Source organism: Ovis aries, chromosome 3 (assembly GCF_016772045.2).
Source record: "Ovis aries strain OAR_USU_Benz2616 breed Rambouillet chromosome 3, ARS-UI_Ramb_v3.0, whole genome shotgun sequence".
Lineage (NCBI taxonomy): Eukaryota > Metazoa > Chordata > Mammalia > Artiodactyla > Bovidae > Ovis > Ovis aries.
The window spans coordinates 144,374,784-144,392,561 of NC_056056.1; the positions used below are offsets into that span (position 1 = coordinate 144,374,784).

The 17,778-nt window shown below is 40.3% G+C and overlaps 1 protein-coding gene across 10 annotated transcripts in view; it reads left to right on the forward strand.

Annotated features, from left to right (window-relative positions):
• Positions 1-17,778, forward strand: part of PRICKLE1 (prickle planar cell polarity protein 1) — a 113,957-nt gene that overhangs the window by 25,668 nt on the left and 70,511 nt on the right. For 3 of the 10 annotated variants that reach the window (XM_060412711.1, XM_042246838.2, XM_060412713.1), the window contains exon 3: positions 17,233-17,363. The exons of the other annotated variants lie outside the window; for them this stretch is intronic. The gene's annotated coding sequence lies outside the window, so the exon portion shown is untranslated. The remainder of the gene's footprint in view (positions 1-17,232; positions 17,364-17,778) is intronic. 10 annotated transcript variants of the gene reach the window in all.

Genomic DNA, 17,778 nt, shown 5'->3' on the forward strand with positions numbered 1-17,778 from the left:
GCCATCATCCTCTTGTCTCAAAAGTTCACTCGTTCATCTTCATTCACTAATCCATTATCAGGCTTCTGGGCTCCAGTCCTGCTCCCTTCGCACTGCAGAGTGATCTTTTTTTCCTTTTTTGGACACACCATGAGCACGGTTTGTGGGATCTTAGCTCTCTGACTAGGCGCTGAATCTGTGCCCTTGCAGTAAAAGTGTGAAATCCTGACTACTGGATCACCAGGAAATTGCCAGTGATCCTTTTCATTCAGATGGTACATTTTCTGTGAGTCCTCCATGAGCTGGCTCTTGAGCCCACCCTGTCAAACATCTCTGTGGGGTTTCTCCTTTGCCTTTAGCCATCTAGCAACACAGGTGGTCTCTTTCCAGGGTAGAGCCACATTTTTCCTCCTTGCACCCCCAGATCCTCATTCTGGCCCTTTGTAGGTAAGTATAGTAGCCATGGAATCAGGCCTCAAAGCCAGAGACCTGAAGGAAAGCTCCTTAGAGGGGAGTTGCAATTCCTCCATCAGTCCCTTTAGCCCAGTACTTCTCCAGTGTCCTCCTCTCCCCAGCCTCTGGGATCATGAGGTTAGTGCTGGTTTAAAAAGAAAAAGGGAAGCTAGGGAAACTGGCTGTGGGTGAAAAGCAATTAGCCACAAAAAGCAGATGCAAACAAATGTACAGAACAAATGGATAAAACCTAGATTTAGGGAATTCCTGCGGCCAAGCCCTGTGGCCGGAGGAAAAAAAAGAGCCTCCACAACATTGGCCAGGCTCTACCACTAAGGATGAGGTGCTGCTTTGGCTATGGTGGGGAGGAAACCCATAAAAAGGACTCCCTTTTTGTTTACCTTTTCTCTGTCCTTGTGTCCCTGAAGGATCCCTTCCTACATTCTGTGCTGCTTTATTAAATGCCAAGTCCAGCATCTTTATAAATGGCATCTGCAAAAGTACCACTTTTGGGGGTGGGGCCTGGGGGGAGGTTGAGGTGGGACAGGTGCTTCCCATGCCCCCCCTCTATCCACCCTTCGAACACACCTCTTCTGGAGAGAAGTCCTTCCCAGAGTCTCTGAGTCAACCCCACCCGCTGCTCTCACCTCTCCAACTTGCTTGGCTGGTGAGAGTCTGGAAGGAAGGATCCCATTTTAAAACTTGCTGCGCTGAAGGCCTCTCCCCTCAGTCCTGCTGTGCAACTTGAATGTTCCTCAGTGCCAAGAGAACGGCTGTTCCAGAAAGCTGGTGATACCCAGCGGCACCCCAGATGTCCCTGAATCTGGCAACCCCAACTGAGATAATAGTATTTGTATTTGACCTTGAGCGCACTGACTCAGAGGTGTATGAATGATATTTTCAAGCTTGTAGTATCAACTGTTAACTCCTTTTGGGCTTCTTTGTTTACTTTCAGTTTTCTAGTGTTCGTGTTCTTTCCCCCAAATAAAATGTATTTAAATAAATGCAAACTAAAGACAAGCTAATCCTTTCTGTAATAATTGAATCATGACTCTTTACCACCAGTGACATGGAGCTCTACATCTGGATGCATTACGGCAAATGTATCCTTCTGCTTTTGTTTACATTCCACTAGGACTTTGGAATCTAAATGATTCTGAAACTGACAAAAATTAAATTAAATCCTTTTTCAGCCAACCCTTCCAAGGATATTTCTTTGAGTTCTGCTGTGAAGTTTGGGAAATGTTATTCCTACATTTTAAAATATGACCTCCAGAAAAATTTTGATAGCATTTTGGAAAGGTGCATTTTTCCCTTTCCAAAAGTGGAAGTTGGGAGAAGGGTGAGGTGATGAGTTCAAGAATTTTTTATGTTATTTCACTTTAGAATTGTGCTGTATTTAGGGTGACTGTACATCCTGGTTTATATCTATTGTCCGAACATAGTTATTCATTGTACTGAAAAAGTGTCCTGATTTGCATGATAAATCTTAGGTTCTCCTAACTATATTTTAGTTAATTATCCAACAATTGATTGGGATTTTTGTTTGTCTGTAATTAAATCTTTCAGAAAAATGAAAAAAAAAAAACAAAAACCAGGCTTTAAAAAACCCCAATATTTAAATGTAGTTTGAGAAAGAAGCAGTCAGTATTCTCACTCACCCTGCATGAGTTTGGCTTGCCACAGGCAGGTTTCTAGTGGTGGCAGTAATTTAGTTCTTTATCTTCCAGAGCTGTGAAATTGTCTGGATCACAATTTTAAAATTGTAATTAAATCTGCTAAAATTGGAATGCAAGTTACATCTTTGTTGGTGATCTAGTGTTTCTGACCAGTGACTTCCACCAGCTGTCTTAGCAGCAAAGTTTCTTCCACCTTTATATCATTCATTTTTTAATTTTTTCTGTCTGTGATTTAGGGTACTAAAGTCACTCTTCATATAAGGAGACTGTTCCCATCTCTTCTTCACATCATGAAGTTGATATTTAAGTTTTATGTGTAAGTCTTTGCCTTGCTTTGGTTCTTTCTCATCTGTTTCCTGGTGAATCCTTGCACCTTTGGTATTTTTTACATATATTCATTCATTTATTCACTTCTCATTTTTTTCATTGCTAGTTCTATTTTTTTTTTCTTTTTTTAAAATTATTTTGACGGTATCTTCCATAGGTGCTTTATTTTTCAGAATGCACTTCAGCTGATTTCAGGAACATTTCAAGTACATTAGCAACTTTTCTTAATTTCCTTTAGTTCTATTATGTGTATAATACACTTTGAGTCTGCTATCAACATCTTTTACATCTTCAAAATGGGTTTCACTCTTTTAGACAATCTCTAGTGAGGTTTCCTTCCCCCTCTTATTCTTTCCCTTTGTAATCTTACCCTGTTAGCACATATATTTTAATTTTCTAATACAATAAATGAGATAAGATAGCTTTGCCTTTTGATTGATTTGAAAATGGGGAGTGAGACATTACATTTTCACCTATTTGTCTGAGAGCAACCGTAAGATGACAGTTTAATGACTGACAAATTTCCCACAGTGATTTTGAATGAGCAATATATCTTGGCCATTCTTATTTTACATACATGTTTTACATACATTTTCATAGTTATTCTACATACATGTTGAATCATTTTCTCTAAAACCAGATATCTAAAATGGAAAATAAGATGAATTTCATTATGTATCCTGATAAAATCTCTAGTGAGGATTTATAACATATGTATTTACCTGCAATTCAAAAACATTTGTGGACTTCTAAAGTATGATCTTTTAATTTAAACCAAATTACATCATCAATTCTTAGAACAGAGTTAATTTTCTACTGTAAATAATGCACTTGAAACACACATTCACCAAAGATATTAATAGATGCCAGCAGTAAGCTATTCTATGAGTGTTAGAAAGCTGTGAGTCGAATGGGGTAGGAAAAAGAAAACAGTATTCAGGAGAAAAATCTGGGTGGAGTAACAGGAAAGTTTAGTAGAAAAAAGAAGGTCAGAGAAGTAACTGGGAGTGGTTAAAAAGGGCTTTCATAATGAAAAATGCCTTTGGCTGCTGGAGACTTTTCTATTGTGTTATTATTTTTTTAATAGATCTTTCCTTCACAAACACACACCAAAGGAAAACAGAATAAAGGTTATCACTAAATATATAGTCCCCTTGTTGCCTCAGTGACCACCATCTTGCTGTAGCAGATGACACTCTATTATTAGTAGGAGGCATTTGAAGGATGTTGGTTTGATAAAGTATAACCCCTAAGCCACTTCCCTAACATGATCTTTCTAATATCTTCAAAAAGTGTCTGAGGCTTATCTGGCTCTAATCTTGTCTGGCAATGTGACAAATGCCTCAGGGAAGTGGGAAGGATATAACCTGTCTTCAGAGATTTATAGCATTTCAGGCATCACAGATCCTGGAAGACATTTTTTGTTCTTCTAAGGGGACAGGATTCTATTAATACTGTTTTACTATTAACATGAGTTAGCAATATTATTACTGATTTTCGGAACGGCTAGTGTTACCTGTGTTTCTTGCATAAAGATGGTGCCTTTGACTTACCAAGATGAAGGGGTATTTTTTCCAGAATCAGCTGCACATTCATTCTTTCCTGTCATTCCTGTGAACAGTAGTGGCCTTGTCTGAAATGACTGTCCAGGGTCAGGGCTGCTGGCTTTAGCCAAGGCAAAGGGCAGATGTGACTAAATAACTGCCTAGTTCAAATAAAATATAGAAATAAGGAATGCTTGCTTTTAATGGAAAATTGGATCACTGATTGTCTCCCACGCTTCCTGTCTCTGACAGTTTTTTCCCTCACTCTTCAACAAATAGTCTCAGATAATAGAAGTGGTATTAAATAAGTTTAAATATTGAGTCAAAGACTAAGAATATCTAAATGTTGAATGATATCCTGTTTTATTTGTGGTATCTAAAATTTTACTTCTCTACTTTGTTTGAAGAACTTGTGCCTATTTATTTCTTTTCCAGAGTACATAGAACTATTGGTTAGCACATTAATTTTGCGAAGCAGTATTTAGGGAGCATGGATACAGTTGTTTTACTTGCCAGTGTTTTGTAGAATGCCTTCAGCACAGGCTCTAGACTGCACCTGGAGTGTACTTCCCCTACTGTGAGAATGGAGTAAAAATCTGTTTAATTGTGAGCATTCAAATCAGGTAGCGACTTCCCTGGTAGCTTAGAGGTTAAAGCATCTGCCTGCGATGTGGGAGATCTGAGTTCGATTCCTGGGTGGGGAAGATCCCCTGGAGAAGGAAATGGCAACCCACTCCAGTATTCTTGCCTGGAGAATCCCATGGATGGAAGAGCCTGGTGGGCTACAGTCCACAGGCTCGCAAAGAGTCGGACACGACTGAGCAACTTCACTTTCACTTTCAAATCAGGTAGAATCAATACTGGAGCCAAAGGCAGGTTGGTAGCCTGTATCTGAGGGAAGAGAGATGAAGATCTTTCCCTTCACATGGAAAATCTTAACTAGGTTTTATTTTGGTGCATTTTGATTAGGAAGGAGCATTTAAACATCTTGACATCAAAATAACTCTTCAGGTTAAAAGATCTCTGACAGCTAAATGGATTACGTAGGTTAATGTTATTTTCTAAAAGCCACCAGGAAGCAGAGTGGATGTTGAAATGAGAGATGATATTAGTGACAAAGAAGAAAAAGTGGTTTTTTTGTAGGGGTCTCAGTGCATGTCTAGCACTTCACAGAGGCCTGAACTCATTGTCCTTTGATTTTTTTTTTTTTCAGACTCTACTGCTTACAGTTTCTCAGTTTTCTATAGAAATGTATCCTCTACATTGCAACCTAAAAGCCAGGACATCTCACAAATGGGGTGGGAAGGTGGGGGGGCGGGGCGGAAATGTATAAAATAAATCATGCAATTCAGTATGCCAGATTAGGTATCAGATTAAAAAAAAAGAAATCCTGTCTATTTGGTAGCTATTTGACTGCTAAGAAAATTAACTATTTCAATATACTTGCACTGCCAGCAGAGTATTCTCCTTTCTCAGCATGGCGTCCCTTGGCTGTGGTTCATACCATATCAACCATATACATCAACTCTGGCTGCCCTATGGGAAAATGAAGTTCTTTAAAAGAATATAAGGTCATAAAAGCCAAGAAATAGCACTTTATTACTTTCCATAAGAAGACTTTTAAAACAGAGTGTTCCTTTGTAGCTTAGTGACCCAAAGGCAACAGTGATGCTCGTTCTGTGAGCCTGTGGTCCAGCTCCTACTCCCGGCTGGCATCTGCTGGCCCCAGGAGAGCTGCTGGGGACCCAGACAAGCCGCGTCCTGTTGGAGACCGTCACTGCATTTTCCACAACAGCATTGGAATTTTCCTAAGGCACTTTCACATCTGGAATTTTAAAGAAAGTTTGCCCCTCAATAAAATGGTAGTAAATCTTAGGAAACATTGTGCCTTTTTTGTTTTAATTAATCTGGCATTTCTCTCCTAAACCATTAACAAATTATTGGTTGTTCCCTCCCTTTTTCACCCTTAATGGTAATAATGGACAAAGAGAAGAATTATGGAATGATCTCTTGTATGCTACCTTTTTAATTCTTTTATTCATTTTTAAAAATTTTTGGCTGAGCTCTGCAGCATGTGGGATCCTAGTTCCCTGACCAGGAATCAAACCTGCATCCTATATTGGAAGCATGGAGGCTTAACCACTGGACCACCGGGGAAGTCCCTGTGTGTTACTTTTGAATTAAGGTGGTATAGAGATTTTGCAGAATCTCTTTCCATTTCTTACATAAGAATATGTGTGCACTACAGTATAAATATTAGGGGCTTCCCTGGTGGCTCAGCAGCGCAGGAGAAGTAGGTTCGATCCCAGGGTTGGGAAGATCTCCTGGAGGAGGAAATGGTCACCCACTCCAGTGTTCTTGCCTGGAGAATGCCATGGACAGAGGAACCTGGCAGGCTACAGTCCATGGGGTCTCGAAAAAGAGTCAGATACAACCTAGCAACTAAACAACAACAAAAGTATAAACATTTTATTTATGTAAAACACCATTGCTTTATTATGAACATATAGCATTTGTCTGATTAAACGAGATTGAAACATACTTGTAATGAGTATCTTGTGTGTGACCTGTCTTTATCCAGTCTTCAGAGACACTGTCTTACTTGGAAGCTTGATTTGGAGACTGTCATCACTACAGTATGCCAGTTACTAAGCAAGTGAAGTATCTCTCTAAAAGCCAATTTTAATGACTCCAGCCTGCTATTAGAATAGTTCAATCAAATTCTGAAAGTGACAGTTTCTTATTTTAAAATGTCAAAGCTGTTCACTTTTTGATTGAAAAAAATTGTGATGGTTTTGGAATAAGTAATTTAGTGTGTGAGAGGAGCCTTTTTTATATGGGGAGAAAAACTTTGCATGGTTACGTAGAACAGTCATGAAACCTAGAATTCTAACTTGCTAGTTTTTATAAAAACAAAATGACTCCCACAGAAAGCTCAGAATTGTAATAACTCAAGTATTATACAAATTGTGTGTCATAGATGATATTAGGAGGGATCTAGCGCTTCCAGTTCCCAAATGGGTAGCCTTTCCTTTCTCTAGGGGATCTTCCCAACCCAGGGATCGAACCCAGCTCTCCCGCATTGCAGGTGGATTCTTTACCAGCTGAGCCACAAAGGAATCCCAAGAATACTGAAGTGGGTAGCCTATCCCTTCTCCAGGGGATCTCTCTGACCCAGGAATCAAACTGGGGTCTCCTGCATTGTAGGCAGATTCTTTACCAACTGAGCTATGAGGGAAGCCCCTTCCAGTTCCTAAAGCATCTTTTAAACAAACATCAACATCTTTAAAAATAGAGCATTTGAGGGATCCCCTGGTGGTCCAGTAGGAGTAGGTACATTCACTGCTGTCTGGGTTTATCCCTCGTCAGGGAACTAAGATCCTGAAAGCTGTTCCACATGGGGAAAAAAAAGCATTTGCAGAAAGGAAGAGAGAGTGGTATGTGAATAGGTGATGTAAAATCTGGAGTTCGTTTGCTATTTTGATTATTGATTTAAACCCCCCACCCCATTTTTAGGGGGGGCAGGAGCTTGCAAACTATGGCTCCTCTCCTACTCTGATGTAACGAAAGACCTAAACTACATGAGCCTGCAAGTTTAGTTAGACTCTGAAACACATTTCCCAGGACAAATTATGTGACCTGTCGCAGCTGGCTTGCTTCCTTCATTTGTCCCTTTCTTCATCCATTTAACAAACAGCAGTTGCATTGCTCCTCAGCCCAGGCGCTGTCCTGGGTCAGCTCACAGAAGATTAAAGCAGAATGAATATGTGTTGGATAAACTGACTTTATTTATAGAACATTCACTGTTGTCTTGTACCCTTCCCAAGGCTTAGCTCTGTGCAGCTCGGACAAGATTTTCTGTGGCTGTGTAGCACCCAGCAGTCACCACTCTGGTAGAAATTAGTGCACTGTTCTTGGTCTATGTCCTATACTGGGCTGTCAGCCCTTTGGGGGCAGTGTCTACTGGGGGTCTGGCACGTTGTAGGTGTTCTGAAATATTTGTTGAAAAAATTTCTATGTTATCCATTTAAATCCTTCTTTGAAACCCATAATGCAGTTGTGTGCAGATATTAAGAAGTCAAGATTGCCTGTATAGACTTCTTGCCTAATTGTAGAAGTCATTTGTCCAATCATTTAATAAAGGTTTATTGAGGTCCTACTTTGTGCCAGACTTTATCTCTGAATCAGGGTCCAGATGGGAGAACTCAGACCAGGAGCCACACTGCGCTTGTCTGAATCTGGACTGCCACACTTACTAGCTGGATGATCTCAGGCAGGTCATTTAACCTCTTCTGAAATGGGGGTAATAATAGTCCCTCCACTAAAAGCTTGTTGTAAGGATTAAATTAATTGCTTCGTATCCAGTGCTTCATCCTGTGTGGGTAGTTATTACTGTTAGTGGTTATTAGAAAGACCAAAGACGAGTATGTTATGACATGAAGTTAGACAGGTCAGAGGACCAAGTCTCCCGGTTTGGGGCTTCATTCTCCTCCCTGGGAAGCCATCAAAATCTTTAAAGCTGGGGGAGGGTGGTAATGAAGTCTATCTATAGCTTTCTGCCTCTGCCAAGGCTAGAGAACCTCCTCCAGTGAATTCAACAAGCACTTGCTTGAGGCACCATTGTAAGTAGCCACTTGAATATAATCAATAGGGCTTTATGTCTGAACCACAGAAAAGACTACAGATTGTATCCAGGAACCAAGTGGGGTGGTAAGTGTTTGCTTACCTTCCAAGTGGAATTAAGAGATACCTAATATTACAGACCTACCTTCAGGCTATTTGCAAAGAAAATAAAATTTGGTGATTAAATGCTAAAAGGTGTAATTCTTTTTACTTCCTGGGCTCCCAAGAACAATGAAAGGCTTATATGCGCTGGGAATAAGAGTAAGCTTGTTGCTAATTGTGAGTAACCAAGTAACAGATAAAGAAAATACTGTATAGATATTTCTATTATTCTAGAAATATTCTAGAGGGATGGTTTTAAAAAGCTGTTCTTTAATAAGTAAGCTTTATTTCCTCTTATTAAAATATTTAGACTGTATAACTTACATATATCCATTTGTCATATTTAAAAATTATGTGTTAAACCATTAAAAAAAAAACCATGAGAAAAATTTCAACACTGAGCTCTTAAGTCATTTGAAACTTGAAAATACATTGGAAATAATTATTTTTGCACATTCTTATTTAGAAAATAATTATATATATGTAGGAGAAGGAAATGGCAACCCACTCCAATATTCTTACCTGGAGAATCCCATGGACAGGGGAGCCTGGTGGGCCGTGGTCCATGGGGTCGTAGAGAGTCGGACACGACCGAAGTGACTGAGCAAGTACTGTCGTTAATATATGTTGTAAAAGATTTAAAATTTTAGAGATGGGGATAAGAAAAGAAAAGAAAAGAAACTTTGCTAAACTGATTTTACATTCCCACAGAAAGATTATTGTCTTCTGCATGCTTAAACACAGTAGCACAGCTAAAACCTCCCAGAATATTTGGGCTTAATTTATTCTATTGTCCCTTACAGGCTAACAGAATTTGTGTATCCTAAAAGAGATTTTTAAAAAAAGTTTAAAGCTCCTCACCCAAAGTAGTACTTCTAAGTGGACCATCCCATCCAGGTGTCTGTATTAACGCTATCTAGCATGGTGCGTGCATGCTAAGTCACTTTAGTCATGTCTGACTCTTGCGACCCCATGGACTGCAGTCTGCCAGACTCCTTTGTCCACGGGATTCTCCAGGCAAGAATATTAGAGTGGGGCTTGGGGAAGGTGTTACCTTTTCTGTGGATCAGAAAAAGCAGAGGCCAAACTTGGGATAATCTTTGTTGTTAAAGCTGATGGAAATGTCTAACACTCTGTGTATTTATGTGTCATGATATCTGGCCTCTCCCTCCCCACCTCCTTCTCAGAACCCATCTCCTCCCAGCCCAGCACACCTGACCAGTGAGGTGTGTTTTGCCTTCTGTTTTTCTTTCTGCAAGACATAGCTAGGAAAGTGAATGATAAGAGAAAAGTTCTCAGGGAATTGATGTGTGTTGCTATGGTGAGGTCCTTTGCAGTAAATAAAGATGCTCTTTGGGGCCAAAAAACAAAAACAAAAAAAGAGTACTAGAGTGGGTTGCCATGTCCTCCTCCAGGGGATCTTCCCGACTCAGGGATCAAATCCATGTCTCTTATATCTCCTGTATTGGCAGGCAGGTTCTGTACCATTAGCGCCACCTGAGAACCCCATCTAGTATGGTACTCTGGGTTAAAAAAAGGTCTAGGTCCATTCTCCATTCTCTGTGATTCAGACTAGAGGAACTTTCGTATTAATACCCATAATTGCTCAGTGCCTTAGGGAAAGAGTTCATGAAGGGAACTTGAACCTGAGTTTTAAGGGAAAAGTTCCTTGTTTTAAAATCTCCAACCTGAGTAGAAGTTGGATTTGTTGGCATTAATAAATGCATTCCTCTTCTTCTCTTGGGTTTTGCTAAAAGACTTTTTTTGAACTTAAGATTTCCCCTTTTTAATAGGTACTTGCCTCACCTTGTGTGATGCTTTTTCTGTCTTACAGGTTCCTAGTCCCTCTGTTGAACAACTTGTGAACTGTTAATGTGTCTAAAAGGGAAATATGTCATCCACCACCTTTGGAATGTCCTAGTCCAGACTCCTTTTTAATAGATAATTAGGGAAATAAATTTCCATAGTTTTCTTAGAAAAAGTGTCTTTTTTCAGCCACAATTCTGGTCATTTTTTACTGTTTAATTCTAAAAGTTTCCATTTAAAAATGGAGTTCTTTTTACTTGTTTTGCTCATTTGTATCTTCTGATTTCTTTATAGTAAGAATGATAGCTACTGAGGTAATGAGCGCTTAATACATACAAGGCTTGCATGCATTATCTCTTTTCACCTTTACAATAGTAAGTAAAATGAATTCGGTTCTAGGACCCATTGTAGTACAACTTATTTAATGTTTACATAACTTGATGAGTATTTTTATTATCATCACTTTTCCAAGGAGGAAAGTGAAGCAGACATTCAAGTGATTTGCCCTAGGTCCCCTAGGGTAGGTGGCAGAGCTAGGCTTGAACCCAGGTGGTCCAACTGTATAGCCCATTCTATTTACCGTATGTGGAAAGATGCCTTTCCTTCTGTCCCATTCAGATTGCCTGATCTTAACTCTGCTTCACAGATGAAGCTGGAGCTGACCGAGGTCAAGTAACTTGCTCAAGGTGGCAAAGCTGGTAAATGACAGCATGAGGAGGCATGCTGGCTCTTCTGATTCCAGAGCCTGTATACCTTTCGGTAGCATAATGAAATGGACATACTTGTTTGAAAATTTTTAAAAAAGAAACCGAAGGTGGCATACAAACACTCATATTCTAGAACACCACTTCCCTCTTTGCCAGAAGACTTGTGTTTGCTCAGCTTTAAAACCGGGGTGCACATTTCTGACAGAATGGCTGCTTACGGTACTGCTCACAGTTACCCAAGCCCAACTCTTAATTTCCTCCCTGGCTGGGTTCCTTTTCAAAAGAAAAGAAAGGATGCCTACTTCCTGGCAACGGTGTCCCCTGGCAGTGGTGATCCCTCAGGAATATTCATGATTCCTGAGTCTTGCTTCTAATTTCTACTATGAGGCTGGCCATAATGATAAGAATGAAAATAACAAGGATAACTCACATTTATGGAGCACTTTGTCTGTTCCAGGCCCTGGACTAAACACTTTCTATACACTGATTATTTGATTTTCACAGCCCTCTACGGTAGACACTATTACTTTTTCCGTTTTACAGAAATAGCTATAATGACATTAAGTACGTTTCTATACAGGTAGTGAATGGCTAATAGAGATTTTCATCAGTATCTCTCACACTTTGCAAAACCCATCTTCTTAACCTCTCTGCTCTTCTGTAGGTTAAGTTCCATACTACTACTAAGTCGCTTCAGTCATGTCTGACTCTATGCGACCCCATAGACGGCAGCCCACCAGGCTCCCCCGTCCCTGGGATTCTCCAGGCAAGAACACTGGAGTGGGTTACCATTTCCTTCTCCAGTGCATGAAAGTGAAAAGTCAAAGTGAAGTCACTCAGTCGTGTCCGACTCTTAGCGACCCCATGGACTACAGCCCACCAGGCTCCTCCATCCGTGGGATTTCCCAGGCAAGAGCACTGGAGTGGGGCGCCATCACCTTCTCCATAAGCTCCATAGTGATTACTGTTTACATGGGCTTCCCTGGTGGCTCAGCCATAAGGAACCTGCCTGCCAATGCAAGAGACATGAGTTCAGTCCTTGGGTCGGGAACATTCCCTGGAGAAGGAAGTGGCAACTCACTCCAGTATTCTTGCTGGGAAATCCCATGGCCAGAGGATCCTGGCAGGCCACATTCACAGGGTTACAAAGAGTTGGACACAACTGAGTGACTAACCAACAATAACTAGCTAAACATTGTAGAACCAAGGTGGGAGTGTTGGTGGGCTGGGGTGGTGAGGATCAGCTGCTTCTTACCAACTGGCTTTAAAAATTCAAATGCTTCATAACACTGGTTTAAAACTGGATGGCCTCTGCTTATGAAATTATTAATAACTGGGCTCCAGCATCATACTAATACAAAAGCAGACAGTCAGCTGGCTTCTTTTCGGAAGGGAGGATGTCCAAATAAACATCACCTCCTCCCTTGGGCCACACACGCAGAGAAGAAACAGGCTTGAAGCTGTTGGCCCAATGTGTGTGCTTCCCTTTCCTCTGTCCTCTCCCTGCTTTATTTATTTGCCACCATACAGAGATGGCACCCTTATTCTTCACAGGTGGATCAATATTTACAGCCATTCAGAGGACTCTACCCATTCTGTAGGCTGCCGTGTAACAAAAGTTGCCTGTTTTTCTTCACATCTGCTAGCAGGACTGCAGTTAGAATTAGCAGGAGCTTTGAGAGATGGCCAGTTCAAAGGCATTTTGTTTGGAGCACTCCCAGCCATTTTTCTATTTGCTGGGAGAGGAAAGTATCCCCCTCGGCAAAGAGGTATGAGACCCAGAGCCGGATATGTGACTCAGAGCAGACATTTATTTCTCATCTCTATTTTTTCTCATGATCGCCTCAACTTTCTGGTGTATGATAGCAGCCATCTGTACAATTATGCTTATTTAACCTACTGTAAGTTTGAAATTGAAGGTTGCCTAGGTGTATATTAACGAGGGTGGTGCTGATAAATAAAAAATTTTTAATTAATGAATGAGATTGGCTTTAATTATTGAAAAGAATTATGTATGTCTAGCAGGCTTCCTCAATAAGACTCTCTTATGCTGACTGTGGCACATTTTCCCTCAAATAATTGCAGAGCTCAGCTTTATCATTAAGCAGATGGTTTCTGTTAATTCCCAAGGAAAGTAAATGATTGCAATTAACCAAATATTCAAAACTTGAGGATTTTAGAGTTCAGTCTTGTGACCTCTGGCGTAAGTCTGTGTGTCACGCTTTCCTTCAGGGGATGCAGACAATTTCATAACATCGCCCATTTTATAGGGAGGCTTTGAAAGTAATTTTGAGAGTTCTCAAAGCTAAGCTGATGCTAAACCTCTATTGACTGACTGGTTCTAAATTTTTGTGGTATTCTTTTTGGTCTATTTTTGTTGTTTTGGTAGTGGAGAAAGGGTTGAAAATATTCTAGATAAATTTGAGTACTGGAGGGGAGGAAAAGAGTTCCCAAACTCTATAAATTCAGGTAGTATCGCAGAGGTCATTTCTTTTAAATTAATGCTTCTTTGCTTCCTTGCCCTGTTGTACAGCATGTGAGAGGCTATTTCATTGGCTTGGCAGTTTCAAAAGAAAGATAAAACTGACATAAAGAATATTCACATGCAAGTCCATACCGCCACCCCCCCCAAGTTAAGTTGAGTAATGTTTGCAGTAAATTTCTTCTTCCAACTTGTTGATTTTAACCATATAATATCAGTTCTTCTCTTTCATTTAAAATTTGGTCATCTGCTTAACAAAGTTTTGTTTGGGTGGGCTGCTGTGTGCAAGATGCTAAGGCTGGAAGGAAAAAGGCTTTTGATTGATTTCAAGGAGCTTACAGAGCAAGTATGAAGGCATTGTGAATTATCACTGCCCTAGCAGATACTCTTGCCTGGAAAATCCCATGGACTAAGAAGCCATGGGGTCGCAAAGAGTCAGACACGACAGAGTGACTTTCCCTTCCCTTCCCTTCCTTAGCAGATACATGGATAGGGAGCACTTCAGCATGTGGGCAGGTGTCAGGAAACAGTCAGAGCAGAGAAAGGACTTGAGCCAAGGCTAGAAGGTCGAATAGAAATGTTCCAAGTTGTCAGCATAGTGGGAGGGAAGGGTGTGTGCAACTCTGGGAAGCCCCAAAGCAGAATGGATTCTGGGCTCTCCGGTAATTAGATGTTGCCAGGATGCAAATTTCAAGGGACGTGTTGGAAGCTCAGGTCAGACTGGTTGGCTGGGGCCAGATAATGATGCCCTTTTCTGCCTTGCTAAAGAAGAGTTGAGATTTTTATCCTGCAGCTGATACTCCTGGTGGCAGCAGTCTAGAGAATGGACAGATTAGATGAGCTGGGACCAGACTGGGGAGATGGTGACCCATCCATTACAGAGTCTGGGAAGAGACAGAAGTCCATGGGGAGGTTCAGGTTTCTGGTCCACAGCACTGCTGGGAGGAGGTGTGCACATTCTAGGAGAGAGGAACTGTGAAAGGAGAAGGGAAAGGGTGCCTTGAGCCCCCAAGAGGAGATGGTGGAGAGGGCATTTCACGGTCCCAGTGCACAAAGGAGACTGAGACTCTGTAGACGCATGAAATTACGATAAGCTTAACCACACTAGATACTTTAACCCCTTGTGTTTCTTACACTCTTCATTTTGCGTTCTCACGAAGCCTAATTTAGTGTGGATTCTGCTGGGGCCTGTTGGATGTATGTTCTTATCCTGACCCAACTTCAGGAGGACCACCCGACGCAACTGGGGCCTGCGAACCCTGGGGAATGAGGAACGCTGACATGGAACGCTCAATTGTTGCTTAACATTACTCTTCATACCTTTATTCTAACTTCCAATGGGGAGAGGCGATCTTATCTAGAAAGTTATAAGTGGTCCAAGTTCCCTTACTTCTTCTTACTCCAAATCATGGAACTTTCTGAGACTCTGGTTTGCAGCTTTATCATTAATTTAAATTGTAGGTGGGGGTTGGACAGGACAGCACATTCTTTCCATCTGAAACAACAACCTTCATTTTCCGTGCCTCCTCTCTGAATACGGACCTTTAAGGACCAGCTCAAATTCCCTCTCCACCCTCTTTGACTGTGCCTCCTGAAAGGCCTCCAGCCCTTGCTCCTTGGAATTTATTATTTGGACCCGTAGTCACCATTCAGCTTATATGTTCTTGTGTACTTAGTTATTTGGTGTTCTTGGCTGTCGTGTGCTTCTTGATGGACTGTCTTTGGGACAGCACCCTGGATTATCCTCTTTGTTTCTTATATATTATGCTTGATGCTTGCAAATTATTGGCTGGAGAAGACTCCAGAGAGTCCCTTTACTGCAAGGAGATCAAACCAGTCAATCCTAAAGGAAATCAATCCTGAGTATTCAATGGAAAGACTGATGCTGAAGCTCCAATACTTTGACCACCTGATGCAAAGAGAAGACTCATTGGAAAAGACCCTGATTCTGGGAAAGATTGAAGGTGAAAGAAGGAGGCAGCAGAGAATGAGATGGTTAGATAGCATCACCAATTTAGTGGACGTGAATTTGAGCAAACTCCGGGAGACAGTTGAGGACAGAGGAGCCTGGCGTGCTATAGTCCATAGGGTTGCAAAGAGTCGGACACAACTTAGTGACTGAACAATAACAATATTATGCCTATGCTTAGAAACCACCATACTTATGTTTGTGTTAATATATACAAGATATTTTTTTCTACTACATGTACTGTGAAAATTTACCTTCATATTCTTCTCTCATAAATTAAAACTGTCAGTTATAAACATAGTTGCCTTCTTTAGGTACATAATACTGTTAATCTGAGAACCTTGAAGGTAGGTTTATCTAGTTCCCAGTTATTGATCTAAATTGTTGTAATAATGGTAGCTTATGCATTTTATCCCATTTGGTTTTGAAAAATAACATTGTGAAGTAGGTGTATTATTTTCTCCATTTGACAGATGGGGAAACTGGGCCTTAGAGAAGATAGGTAACCTGTCCCAAGACACACACGTTGAAGAGACAAAACTCTACCTGCAGATCCTGGGGTTCTGTCCATGGCACTGTGCTGCTGACTCTTGTGTGCATTACATTACATAACTGCCCAAGTACTTCCTGGATATCTATCGTTAGACTTGGTTAGCAATTGTTAAAACTGTCTCCCAGTCCCTTGCTCTTTTGCCTACCGTGCAGCACTTCTGTTATAAACACTTGCTAGGAAGATGCTTCAGGTGGACTTTTGAAAGTAGCTCATTCTAAGACCTCCCCAGTCTAAGATTTAATGTTGTAAAAGCTAGATGTATAAGGGAAGTAATATTACAGGGGGTAGACATTATTTCAGCTACAGAAAATGAAATCTTCTCCAAATTGCTCCTGTTAATAATAACACATGAATATTTGGCACCTGCAGCTAGTTACAGAAAAACAACTCAGGGTATATTTTGTCAGAACTGTTAACAAGTAGTCAAAATGGCTGGTTTGAATTTCTTTCTTTCTTTTCCCTTCTTGCAAAATAGTTGCAATACAGTAAAAGTGAAAGGTCCAAAGACACACAACAACAGAACACAGAGAGTTCTTGGAAAATTCACAAAGCTACATAATTCAGCCAGTAAATTTAAGGGTTTTATTTCATTGTTAGAAAATCTGATGATCATTGAAGTCAGCTTGAGAAACTCTCCTAGAGTACTAAATGGAAGATTTACCACTTTAAAGGGTTCCAGGGGAAGAAGAATATTTAATTCTTTCATCTATTTGCCTCAGATATTCCTGAAAGCTGGACAGTACAAAGAGGCAGCAGCAAGTCAGGTGGAAACTTCCTTCCATTGTATGAATCTGTTTTCATTTAACGTATATTAATGTCCACTACACCCATTTTGTCTGTATAACATAATTTTGCCTGTGATTGATTACCAGTTCACTTCAAATTTATGCATACTGTGATTTAATTAACTTTACCCTTAAGCAACATGTTTGGAGACATATTAATGAGGTGGGAGTCTTCAGAGTATTCATAACTTAGATCTTTTTTTTTTTTTTTTTTTTGGCTTAGCATCAAACTTTAAATTCTGTGAGGCAAAGGGCTGAGTTCTGAGTCCACATGACTCCAGAGAAGATCTCTCATATATTTTCAAGAGTGTTTGCTTGTCATTGTTCAGAAAAGATTACTTTCTCACATATGAGGTAAGAAAGAGATTATTTTCTCTACTGCCAATTAAGAATATCTAGAAAAAAAATCTTTGGGGTACAGAGATTATTTTTTACTGAGTCCTTTGAATTAGTTTCATGATGTTCCCCCTTTAAAATTATTTTAATGTGTTGAATTTTAATATTTTCTAAGAACATACTAAAAGAAGATACAGATAAACAACTTAATGTATGTGATTTGGGGAGATTAGGTATTTCATCTGTGCTCTGTTCAGTGCATACTTGCAATGACAGACTGCAGGCTATATCCTGACTTTATGCATTTGGATATCTATGTCATTCATCCAATGACATGCAACAGTATTTTTAAGGCCCACTTACCATGTGCTAGTTGCTATCAAAATTCGGTGTAGCAGCCCTAGGAGTTCATGTTCACTTCTCCTCCAGAGCT